Below are 10,933 nucleotides of genomic sequence, written 5' to 3' on the forward strand. Positions count from 1 at the left end.
TTATGTCTATCGCAGTACGGTTATTCCTTTAAGGAGAATAATGGTTACTCTATTTTTGAATAATACCTTCAATGGTCTTGCACCTAAAGGAATGGTTTATTGAATCTCGGTCGTAGTGATACACATTTTCATGCCAAAAGATATAAGATAGTAATGATAGTACCACTTACTTGTGGCACTGCCATGTAAGTCATAATGGTATAAAACGCATGAAGAAGCTCCATGTTGATGGATCTTTGGACTCACTCGTTTTTGAAAAGTTTGAGACATGCGAACCATGTCTATTGGTGTATATGCATGAAGAAACTCCATGCAAATGGATCGTTCGGACTCACTTGATTTTGAATCACTTGAGATATGCAAATCATACCACATGGGCAAGATGACTGAAAAGCCTCATTTTCAGTAAGATGGAACAAGATAGCAACTTGTTGGAAGTAACACATTTTGATGTGTGCAGTCGAATGAGTGCTGAGGCATGCAGTGAATATCATTATGTTCTTACTTCACAGATGATTCGAGTAAATGTTGAGTATATTTACTTGATGAAACACAAGTCTGAATTATTGAATGGTTCAAGTAATTTCAGAGTGAAGTAGCAGATCATTGTGACAAGAGGATAAAATGTCTATGATATGATCATAGAGATGAATATCTTAGTTACGAGTTTTGGCACACAATTAAGACATTGTGGAAATTGTTTTGCAATTAATACCGCCTGGAACACCATAATGTGATGGTGTGTCCGAACATCATAGTTGCACCCTATTGGATATGGTGCGTACCATGATGTCTCTTATCGAATTGCCACTATCGTTCATGGGTTAGGCATTAGAGACAACCACATTCACTTTAAATAGGGCACCACGTAATTCCGATGAGATGACACCTATGAATTATGGTTTAGAGAAACCTAAGTTGTCATTTATTAAAAGTTTGGGGCTGCGACACTTATATGAAAAAGTTTCAGGTTGATAAGCTCGAATCCAAAGCGGATAAAATGCATCTTCATAGGAAACCCAAAACAGTTGGGTATACCTCCTAATTCAGATCCGAAAGCAATATGGATTGTTTCTAGAATCGGGTCCTTTCTCAAGGAAAAGTTTCTCTCGAAAGAATTGAGTGGGAGGATGGTGGAGACTTGATGAGGTTATTGAACCGTCTCTTCAACTAGTGTGTGACAGGGCACAGGGAGTTGTTCCTGTGGCACCTACACCAATTGAAGTGGAAGCTTATGATATTGATCATGAAACTTCGGATCAAGTCACTCCCAAACCTCGTAGGATGACAAGGATGCGTACTACTTCAGAGTGGTACGTAATCCTGTCTTGAAGGTCATGTTGCTAGACAACAATGAACCTACGAGCTATGGAGAAGCGATGGTGGGCCCGGATTCCGATAAATGGCTTGAGGCCATAAAATCCGAGAGAGGATCCATGTATGAAAACAAAGTGTAGACTTTGGAAGAACGGCTCGATGGTCGTAAGGCTAATGAGTACAGATGGATTTTAAAAGGAAGACGGACAACGATGGTAAATGTCACCATTAAGAAAGCTCGACTTGTCGTTAAGATGTTTTCCGACAAGTTCAAGGAGTTGACTACGATGAGATTTTCTCACTCGTAGTGATGTTAAGAGTCTGTTGGAATTATATTAGCGATTACTGCATTATTTATGAAATCTTGCAGATAGGATGTCAAAACATTGTTTCCTCGATGATTTTAATGAGGAAAGGTTGTATGTGATACAACCGGAAGGTTTTGTCAATCCCGAAAGATGCTAATAAGTATGCAAAGCTCCAGCAATCCTTCTAAGGACTGGAGTGAGCATCTCGGAGTTGGAATGTATGCTTTGATGATGATCAAAAAAAATTTGGGTTTGTACAAAGTTTATGAGAAACTTGTATTTCCAAAGAAGTGAGTGGGAGCACTATAGAATTTCTGATGAGTATATGTTGTTGACATATTGTTGATCAGAAATGACGTAGAATTTCTGGAAAGCATATAGGGTTATTTTGAAAGTGTTTTTCAATGGAAAGCCTGTATTAAGCTACTTGAACATTGAGCATCAAGATCTATAAGGATAGATCAAAATGCTTAATAATACTTTCAAATGAGCACATACCTTGACATGATCTTGAAGGTGTTCAAGATGGACCAGTCAAAGAAGGAGTTCTTGCCTGAGTTGTAAGGTACGAAGTTAAGACTTAAAGCTCGACCACGGCAGAATAGAGAGAAAGGACGAAGGTCGTCCCCTATGCTTAAGACGTAGGCTCTTCAGTATGCTATGCTGTGTACCGCACCTTAAGTGTGCCTTGCCATGAGTCAGTCAAGGGGTACAAGAGTGATCCAAGAATGGATCACAGGATAGCGGTCAAAGTTATCCTTAGTAACTAGTGGACTAAGGAATTTTCTCGATTATGGAGGTGGTAAAAGAGTTCGTCGTAAAGGTTACGATGTTGCAAGCTTGACACCTATCCGGATAGCTCTGAGTAGAGAGACCGGATACATATAATGGAGCAATAATTTAGAATAGCTCCAAGTAGAACAGTTGTTTGGAATAGCTCCAAATAGAGCGTGGTAGCTGCATCTAGGAGATGACATAGAGATTTGTAAAGCACACACGGATCTGAAAGGTTCAGACCCGTTGACTAAAACCTCTCTCACAAGCAACATGATCAAACATAAAACTCATTGAGTGTTAATCACATAGTGATGTGAACTAGACTACTGACTCTAGTAAACTCTTGGGTATTAGTCACATGGCGATGTGACCTGTGAGTGTTAATCACATGGCGATATGAACTAGATTATTGACTCTAGTGCAAGTGGGAGACTGTTGGAAATATGCCCTAGAGGCAATAATAAAAGTATTATTATTATATTTCCTTGTTCATGATAATTGTCTTTTATTCATGCTATAACTGTATTATCCTGAAATCGTAATACACGTGTGAATACATAGACCACAATATGTCCCTAGTGAGCCTCTAGTTGACTAGCTCGTTGTGATCAACAGATAGTCATGGTTTCCTGGCTATGGACATTGGATGTCGTTGATAACAGGATCACATCATTAGGAGAATGATGTGATGGACAAGACCCAATCCTAAGACTAGCACAAAAGATCGTGTAGTTCATTTGCTAGAGCTTTGCCAATGTCAAGTATCTCTTCCTTCGACCATGAGAGCGTGTAACTCCTGGATACCGTAGGAGTGCTTTGGGTGTATCAAACGTCACAACATAACTGGGTGACTATAAAGGTGCACTACAGGTATCTCTGAAATTATCTATTGTTTTATGCGGATCGAGACTGGGATTTGTCACTCCGTGTAAACGGAGAGGTATCTCTGGGCCCACTCGGTAGGACATCATCATATGCGCAATGTGACTAAGGAGTTGATCACGGGATGATGTGTTACGGAACGAGTAAAGTGACTTGCCGGTAACGAGATTGAACAAGGTATTGGATACCGACGATCGAATCTCGGGCAAGTAACATACCGATAGACAAAGGGAATTGAATACGGGATTGATTAAGTCCTTGACATCATGGTTCATCCGATGAGATCATCGTGGAACATGTGGGAGCCATCATGGGTATCCAGATCCCGCTGTTGGTTATTGACCGGAGAACGTCTCGGTCATGTCTACATGTCTCCCGAACCCGTAGGGTCTACACACTTAAGGTTCGATGACGCTAGGGTTATAAAGGAAGTTTGTATGTGGTTACCGAATGTTGTTCGGAGTCCCGGATGAGATCTCGGATGTCACGAGGAGTTCCGGAATGGTCCGAAGGTAAAGATTTATATATGGGAAGTCCTATTTTGGCCACCGGAAAATGTTCGGGATTTTTCGGTATTGTACCGGGAAGGTTCTAGAAGGTTCCAGAGTGGGGCCCACCTGCATGGGGGGGGCCCACATGGATGTGGGTAGTGGGGGCAAGGCCCCACACCCCTGGTCAAGGCGCACCAAGATCCCCCCTTAGAAGGAATAAGATCATATCCCGAAGGGATAAGATCAAGATCCCTAAAAAGGGGGGATAACAATCGGTGGGGAAGGAAATAATGAGATTTCTTTCCTCCCACCTTGGCCAACGCCCCAATGGACTTGGAGGGCAAGAAACCAGCCCCTCCACCCCTATATATAGTGGGGAGGTGCATGGGAGCTATAGACGAAGTTCTGGCACAGCCCTACCTCTCTTCCTACTCCTCCTCTCCCATGGTGCTTGGCGAAGCCCTGCTGGATTGCCACGCTCCTCCACCACCACCACGCCGTTGTGCTGCTGTTGGATGGAGTCTTCCTCAACCTCTCCCTCTCTCCTTGCTGGATCAAGGCGTGGGAGACGTCACCGGGCTGTACGTGTGTTGAACGCGGAGGTGCCGTCCGTTCGGCACTAGGATCTGTTGGGGAACATAGCAGAAATTCAAAATTTTCCTACGTGTCACCAAGATCTATCTATGGAGAGACTAGCAACGAGGGGAAGGAGAGTGCATCTACATACCCTTGTAGATCGCTAAGCGGAAGCGTTCAAGTGAACGGGGTTGATGGAGTCGTACTCGTCGTGATTCAGATCACCGATGATCCTAGTGCCGAATGGACGGCACCTCCGCGTTCAACACACGTACAGCTCGACGATGTCTCCCACGCCTTGATCCAGCAAGGAGAGAGGGAGAGGTTGAGGAAGACTCCATCCAGCAGCAGCACAACGGCGTGGTGGTGAAGGAGGAGCGTGGCAATCCTGCAGGGCTTCGCCAAGCACCTACGGGAGAGGAGGAGGTGTCACGGGAGGGAGGGAGGCGCCAAGGGCTCAGGTATGGATGCCCTCCCTCCCCTCCACTATATATAGGGGCAGGGGAGAGGGCGGAGGCGCAGCCTTGCTCCTTCCTCCAAGAAAGGGGTGCGGCTAAGAGGGGGGGGAGGAGTCCATCCTCCCCAAGGCACCTCGGAGGTGCCTTCCCCCTTTAGGACTCTCCCCTTTTTCCTTTATCTTGGCGCATGGGCCTCTAGGGGCTGGTGCCCTTGGCCCATGTAGGCCAAGGCGCACCCCCTACAGCCCATGTGGCCCCCCGGGGCAGGTGGCCCCACCCGGTGGGCCCCCGGGACCCTTCCGGTGGTCCCGGTACAATACCGATGACCCCGAAACTTGTCCCGATGGCCGAAACAGGACTTCCTATATATAAATCTTTACCTCCGGACCATTCCGGAACTCCTCGTGACGTCCGGGATCTCATCCGGGACTCCGAACAACATTCGGTAACCACATACAAGCTTCCTTTATAACCCTAGCGTCATCGAACCTTAAGTGTGTAGACCCTACGGGTTCGGGAGACATGCAGACATGACCGAGACGTTCTCCGGTCAATAACCAATAGCGGGATCTGGATACCCATGTTGGCTCCCACATGTTCCACGATGATCTCATCGGATGAACCACGATGTCAAGGACTCAATCAATCCCGTATACAATTCCCTTTGTCTAGCGGTATGGTACTTGCCCGAGATTCGATCGTCGGTATACCGATACCTTGTTCAATCTCGTTACCGGCAAGTCTCTTTACTCGTTCCGTAACACATCATCCCGTGATCAACCCCTTGGTCACATTGTGCACATTATGATGATGTCCTACCGAGTGGGCCCAGAGATACCTCTCCGTTTACACGGAGTGACAAAATCCCAATCTCGATTCGTGCCAACCCAATAGACACTTTCAGAGATACCCGTAGTGTACCTTTATAGCCACCCAGTTACGTTGTGACGTTTGGCACACCCAAAGCACTCCTACGGTATCCGGGAGTTGCACAATCTCATGGTCTAAGGAAATGATACTTGACATTAGAAAAGCTTTAGCATACGAACTACATGATCTTGTGCTAGGCTCAGGATTGGGTCTTGTCCATCACATCATTCTCCTAATGATGTGATCCCGTTATCAACGACATCAAATGTCCATGGTCAGGAAACCGTAACCATCTATTGATTAACGAGCTAGTCAACTAGAGGCTTACTAGGGACATGGTGTTGTCTATGTATCCACACATGTATCTGAGTTTCCTATCAATACAATTCTAGCATGGATAATAAACGATTATCATGAACAAGGAAATATAATAATAATCAATTTATTATTGCCTCTAGGGCATATTTCCAACAGTCTCCCACTTGCACTAGAGTCAATAATCTAGTTCACATCGATATGTGATTAACACTCAAGGTCACATCCCCATGTGACTAACACCCAAAGAGTTTACTAGAGTCAATAATCTAGTTCACATTTACCATGTGATTAACACTCGATGAGTTCTGGGTTTGATCATGTTATGCTTGTGAGAGAGGTTATAGTCAACGAGTCTGAACCTTTCAGATCCGTGTGTGTTTACAAATCTCTATGTCATCTCCGAGATGCAGCTACCACGTTCTATTTGGAGCTATTCCAAATAACTGTTCTACTTGGAGCTATTCTAAATTGTTGCTCCATTATACGTATCCGGTATCTCTACTCAGAGCTATCCGGATAGGTGTTAAGCTTGCATCGACGTAACCCTTTACGACGAACTCTTTTACCACCTCCATAATTGAGAAAATTCCTTAGTCCACTAGTTACTAAGGATAACTTTGACCGCTGTCCTGTGATCCATTCTTGGATCACTCTTGTACCCCTTGACTGACTCATGGTAAAGCACACTTCAGGTGCGGTACACAGCATAGCATACTGTAGAGCCTATGTCTTAAGCATAGGGGACGACCTTCGTTCCTTTCTCTCTATTCTGCCATGGTCGAGCTTTAAGTCTTAACTTCATACCTTACAACTCAGGCAAGAACTCCTTCTTTGACTGATCCATCTTGAACACCTTCAAGATCACGTCAAGGCATGTGCTCACGTCAAGATCACGTCGGTATACCGATACCTTGTTCAATCTCGTTACCGGCAAGTCTCTTTACTCGTTCCGTAACACATCATCCCGTGATCAACCCCTTGGTCACATTGTGCACATTATGATGATGTCCTACCGAGTGGGCCCAGAGATACCTCTCCGTTTACACGGAGTGACAAAATCCCAATCTCGATTCGTGCCAACCCAACAGACACTTTCAGAGATACCCGTAGTGTACCTTTATAGCCACCCAGTTACGTTGTGACGTTTGGCACACCCAAAGCACTCCTACGGTATCCGGGAGTTGCACAATCTCATGGTCTAAGGAAATGATACTTGACATTAGAAAAGCTTTAGCATACGAACTACATGATCTTGTGCTAGGCTTAGGATTGGGTCTTGTCCATCACATCATTCTCCTAATGATGTGATCCCGTTATCAACGACATCCAATGTCCATGGTCAGGAAACCGTAACCATCTATTGATTAACGAGCTAGTCAACTAGAGGTTTACTAGGGACATGGTGTTGTCTATGTATCCACACATGTATCTGAGTTTCCTATCAATACAATTCTAGCATGGATAATAAACGATTATCATGAACAAGGAAATATAATAATAATCAATTTATTATTGCCTCTAGGGCATATTTCCAACAGTCTCCCACTTGCACTAGAGTCAATAATCTAGTTCACATCGATATGTGATTAACACTCAAGGTCACATCCCCATGTGACTAACACCCAAAGAGTTTACTAGAGTCAATAATCTAGTTCACATTTACCATGTGATTAACACTCGACGAGTTCTGGGTTTGATCATGTTATGCTTGTGAGAGAGGTTATAGTCAACGGGTCTGAACCTTTCAGATCCGTGTGTGCTTTACAAATCTCTATGTCATCTCCTAGATGCAGCTACCACGTTCTATTTGGAGCTATTCCAAATAACTGTTCTACTTGGAGCTATTCTAAATTGTTGCTCCATTATACGTATCCGGTATCTCTACTCAGAGCTATCCGGATAGGTGTCAAGCTTGCATCGTCGTAACCCTTTACGACGAACTCTTTTACCACCTCCATAATCGAGAAAAATTACTTAGTCCACTAATTTCTAAGGATAACTTTGACCGCTGTCCTGTGAGCCATTCTTGGATCACTCTTGTACCCCTTGACTGACTCATGGCAAGGCACACTTCAGGTGCGGTACACAGCATAGCATACTGTAGAGCCTACGTCTTAAGCATAGGGGACGACCTTCGTCCTTTCTCTCTATTCTGCCGTGGTCGAGCTTTAAGTCTTAACTTCGTACCTTACAACTCAGGCAAGAACTCCTTCTTTGACTGGTCCATCTTGAACACCTTCAAGATCATGTCAAGGTATGTGCTCATTTGAAAGTATTATTCTATCCTTATAGATCTTGATGCTCAATGTTCAAGTAGCTTAATCCAGGCTTTCCATTGAAAAACACTTTCAAAATAACCCTATATGCTTTCCAGAAATTCTACGTCATTTCTGATCAACAATATGTCAACAACATATACTCATCAGAAATTCTATAGTGCTCCCACTCACTTATTTGGAAATACAAGTTTCTCATGAACTTTGTATAAACCCAAAATCTTTGATCATCATCAAAGCACACATTCCAACTCCGAGATGCTCACTCCAGTCCTCAGAAGGATTGCTGGAGCTTTGCATACTTATTAGCATATTTCAGGATAGACAAAACCTTCCGGTTGTATCACATACAACCTTTCCTCAAGAATCGTCGAGGAAACAATGTTTTGACATCCTATCTGCAAGATTTCATAAATAATGCAGTAATTGCTAATATAATTCCAACAGACTCTTAGCATCGCTACGAGTGAGAAAGTCTCATCGTAGTCAACTCCTTGAACTTGTCGAAAAACATCTTAACGACAAGTCGAGCTTTCTCAATGGTGACACTTACCATCATTGTCTGTCTTCCTTTCAAAATCCATCTGCACTCAACAGCCTTACGACCATCGAGTTGTTCTGCCAAAGTCTACACTTTGTTTTCATACATGGATCCTATCTCGGATTTTATGGCCTTGAGCCATTTATCGGAATCGGGGCCCACCATCGCTTCTCCATAGCTCGTAGGTTCATTGTTGTCTAGCAACATGACTTCCAAGACAGGATCACGTACCACTCTGAAGTAGTACGCATCCTTGTCATCCCACGAGGTTTGGTAGTGACTTGATCTGAAGTTTCATGATCACTATCATAAGCTTCCACTTCAATTGGTGTAGGTGCCACAGGAACAACTTCCTGTGCCCTGCCACACACTAGTTGAAGAGACGGTTCAATAACCTCATCAAGTCTCCACCATCCTCCCACTCAACTATTTCGAGAGAAACTTTTCCTCGAGAAAGGACCCGATTCTAGAAACAATCCATATTGCTTTCGGATCTGAATTAGGAGGTATACCCGACCGTTTTGGGTGTCCTATGAAGATGCATTTTATCCGCTTTGGGTTCGAGCTTAATCCTGAAACTTTTTCACATAAGCGTCGCAGCCCCAAACCTTTAAGAAACGACAACTTAGGTTTCTCTAAACCATAATTCATACGGTGTCATCTCATCGGAATTACGTGGTGCCCTATTTAAAGTGAATGTGGTTGTCTCTAATGCCTAATCCATGAACAATTGTGGTAATTCGATAAGAGACATCATGGTATGCATCATATCCAATAGGGTGCAGTTATGACGTTCGGACACACCATCACACTATGGTGTTCCAGGCTGTATTAGTTGTGAAACTATTTCCACAATGTCTTAATTCTGTGCCAAACTCGTAATTCAGATATTCATCTCTATGATCATATCATAGATATTTTATCCTCTTGTCACGACGATCTTTCAACTTCACCCTGAAATTACTTGAACCTTTCAATAATTCAGACTCATGATTCATCAAGTAAATGTACTCAACATCCACTCAAATTATCTGTGAAGTAAGAACATAACAATATCCACTTCATGCCTCAGCACTCATTGGACTGTACACATCAAAATGTATTACTTCCAACAAGTTGCTATCTTGTTCCATCTTACTGAAAACGAGGCTTTTCAGTCATCTTGCCCATGTGGTATGATTTGCATGTCCCAAGTGATTCAAAATCAAGTGAGTCAAAAACTGTCCATTTGCATGGAGTTTCTTCATGCATATACACCAATAGACATGGTTCGCATGTCTCAAACTTTTCAAAAACGAGTGAGCCCAAAGATCCATCAATATGGAGCTTCTTCATGCGTTTTATACCGATATGACTTACGTGGCAGTGCCACAAGTAGGTGGTACTATCATTACTATCTTTTGGCATGAACATGTGTATCACTACGATCGAGATTTAATAAACCATTCATTTTAGGTGTAAGACCATTGAAGGTATTATTCAAATAAACAGAGTAACCATTATTCTCCTTAAATGAATAACCGTATTGCAATAGACGTAATCCAATCATGTCTATGCTCAACGCAAACACCAAATAACAATTATTTAGGTTTAACACCATTCTCTTTGGTAGAGGGAGCGTGCGATGCTTGATCATATCAAGCTTGGAAAAACTTCCAACACATATCGTCAGCTCACCTTTAGCTAGTCTCCGTTTATTCCGTAGCCTTTTGTTTCGAGTTACTAACACTTAGCAAACGAACCGGTATCTAATACCCTGGTGCTACTAGGAGTACTAGCAAAGTACACATTAACACAATGTATATCCAATATACTTCTATCGACCTTGCCAGCCTTCTTATCTACCAAGTATCTAGGGTAATTCTGCTCTAGTGGTTGTTCCCCTTATTACAGAAGCACTTAGTCTCGGGTTTGGGTTTTACCTTGGGTTTCTTCACTAGAGCAGCAGCTGATTTGCCGTTTCATGAAGTATCCCTTCTTGCCCTTGCCCTTCTTGAAACTAGTGGTTTCACCAACCATCAACAATTGATGCTCCTTCTTGATTTCTACTTTCGCGGTGTCAAACATCGCGAATACCTCAAGGATCATCATATCTATCCCTGATATGTTATAGTTCATC

This window comes from Triticum dicoccoides, chromosome 7A (genome assembly GCF_002162155.2).
Source record: "Triticum dicoccoides isolate Atlit2015 ecotype Zavitan chromosome 7A, WEW_v2.0, whole genome shotgun sequence".
NCBI lineage: Eukaryota > Viridiplantae > Streptophyta > Magnoliopsida > Poales > Poaceae > Triticum > Triticum dicoccoides.